The sequence below is a fragment of the Pseudoliparis swirei genome, chromosome 4 (assembly GCF_029220125.1).
Source record: "Pseudoliparis swirei isolate HS2019 ecotype Mariana Trench chromosome 4, NWPU_hadal_v1, whole genome shotgun sequence".
NCBI classification, from domain to species: domain Eukaryota; kingdom Metazoa; phylum Chordata; class Actinopteri; order Perciformes; family Liparidae; genus Pseudoliparis; species Pseudoliparis swirei.
Window position 1 is genome coordinate 33,485,683 of NC_079391.1, and position 3,004 is coordinate 33,488,686.

Here is a 3,004-nt window from a genome sequence, read left to right on the forward strand (position 1 = left end):
GAGAGAGAGAGAGAGAGAGAGAGAGAGAAGAGAGAGAGCTCTTATTCCATCCTAAATAACCGGCTAGTCAAACAAATTTTCTGCGGACTGAAGGAAGTCCAGTTGAGCCACTAGGTGGCGCTTTAACTACGTGAACATATTCATGCGTCGTGTGTCCCTACGCGAAGTATAGATCACGTCATGTAAATTCAATGTAAAAAAAAAAAGTGATGAAAAAAAGCTGCCTTGTCTTGGAATCGAACACACTTCTCCAGGTGTCCAGACCAACACTTATCTTGGTGAGCTATGAGCCAGCTGGTTTACAGGCAGCCGTAGGAGCTCACATTATTTTGGGCAGAAAAATTTGGGGCGGACTGAAGGAAGTCCAGTTGAGCCACTAGGTGGCGCTTTGAGTCTGTGAACATATCCATACATCATGTGTCCCTATAAACAAAAACTCACGAAATCCGTGATTTAAAAGCCTAGTCCAGCTGTTTACTGACGTTAGTTATGTTAGAGTAGAGAGAGGAGAGAGAGAAAAAAGAGAGAGAAAGAAGAGAGAGAGAAGAGAGAAAAAGAGAGAGAGAGAGAGGTCTTATTCCATTCTAAATAACGGGCTTGTCTAGGATTTGCGTGGCCAGACTGAAAAAAAAAAATCATAAGACCTCTCTAGTATTGTTCAGAGGGCCGGGCCAAATGTGGAGGCGGGCCTTAGTTTGAAATGTGGAGGAGGCGTTTTAGTTTTGGACCACTGCTCTTGGCTGTGTGTCCAGTTGAGCCAGTAGGTGGCGCTTTGTGTCTGTGAACATATCCATGCATCATATGTCTCGAAGTAAAGTGTATAAAAAACCCAGATAACATTATTTTTGCCTTGGCGTGGAATCAAAAACAGGTCTCTGTGTCACTAGGCAAGCACCTATTGCTCTGTACCACTGATTAGATGTGATTGCATCAGCTGTAGGGGGTAAGATTATCGTGAAAGTGAATAAATTATGGTTATTTTACTTTTCAATAGGTGATCAATAGGTGTTCCTGGAAGAAATGTGCTTGTTTCTTCATGTGAATGTGTTCAGGCCTTGACTGGCATCACACATGATTTTTTGCGTTAGTATTGGATGAGTTTAAGCAATAGTTTTTAACATAAAGAAATCACAGAAAGTAAAAAATTATTGGCAGTAAAAAACCGAAAATTTCCTACCGACGAAAAGTCCGTTTTTTTTCACAGTGTTCATTATTCAAGTCTTGAGATTCTATAAAACTGATTTTTAGCCGATTCTGTTGGCGTTTTGTGGGAGAAATAATCAAAGGGGAAAAAGTGGAAAAGGGCCAAATCAAGCAAAAAACGGCCAACTTTGGTGAATTATTGTAGCGCCCCCTACGGTTCAAATTGCACGAAATTTTCTGTGAATGTTTCAGGCTCCCTTCTGCACATATCCTGACAGTCTGTTATTTTTTTTTCCCAATAGTGTTGAAGTTATGAGCATTACAAAACAGGACACGCCCCTAAAATGTTCGTTCGGCCATAGATGCTTACCACAATAATATTTGAAAAAAGATGATAGATCTTAGATGATATAGCTTCCATGATCATTATCTCCAATAGGTTTGGTTTGAATTGGACCCCGTATGTCGGAGCAAACGCCTCTCATGTGTTTTTCACACAAAAAAATATGGCGGAAAATGTAAGTAGGCGGAGCTTAGGGTCCTGAGAGGCTTTTTTGTAGAGCAGGTCCAAGTGGACTTGTGAAAAAAAAAGCTAGTCATTTGAACAAACTGGGTGAGGGGCGTCGCCGGTCAAACTTCCAGGTGGCGCTAGAGAGCAATTTTTGAAAGCCGAATTTCGAGGTCGGTGTCATCCGTCTATTTTCACCAAGCCTGACAAGCTTGCCAAATTTGGTGAGTTTTGGGATATGATACATACCCCTAATATGCCCCCAATGTTCAAAATAAAAATCAGAAGAATTAAAGCTGCAAGCAGCGTCGAACGGGTCTCGCTCACCGCGCGTCGGGGAGCCGGCGACGCCCGCTGGGCGAGGGCAGGCGCGGCGGTCGGACTCGACTCGGGCGACTTGTAGCGCGACAAGTTTGAGGCGGATTCGACAAAGTCCAGTTTCGCCACTAGGTGGCGCTTTAACTACGTGAACATATTCATGCGTCGTGTGTCCCTACGTGAAGTAGAGATCACGTCATGTAAATTCAATGTAAAAAAAAAAAGTGATGAAAAAAAGCTGCCTTGTCTTGGAATCGAACACGCATCTCCAGGTGTCCAGACCAACACTTATGATGGTGAGCTATGAGCCAGCTGGTTTACAGGCAGCCGTAGGAGCTCACATTATTTTGGGCAGAAAAATTTGGTTATTTTACTTCTCAATAGGTGATCAATAGGTGTTCCTCCAAGAAATGTGCTTGTTTCTTCATGTGAATGTGTTCAGGCCTTGACTGGCATCACACATGATTTTTTGGGGAAGTATTGGATGAGATTAAGCAATAGTTTTTAACATAAAGAAATCACAGAAAGTAAAAAATTATTGGCAGTAAAAAAACGTAAATTTCCTACGGACGAAAAGTCCGCTCTCTTTCACAGGGTTCATTATTCAAGTCTTGAGATTCTATAAAACTGATTTTAGCCGATTCTGTTGGCGTTTTGTGGGAGAAATAATCGATGGGAAAAAGTGGAAAAGGGCCAAATCAAGCAAAAACATAAAAAAGCCAAAACGGCCAACTTTGGTGAATTATTGTAGCGCCCCCTACGGTTTAAATTGCACGAAATTTGCTGTGAATGTTCCAGGCTCCATTCTGCACATATCCTGAAAGTCTGTTATTTTTTCTCCCAATAGTGTTGAAGTTATGAGCATTTCAAAACAGGACACGCCGCTAAAATGTTCGTTGGGCCATAGATCCTTACCACAATGATATATTTGAAAAGGGATGATAGATCTTAGATGTTGTAGCTTCCGTAATCATTATCTCGTATCGGTTTGGTTTGAATTGGACCCCGTATGTCGGAACACGCCTCTGATGTGTT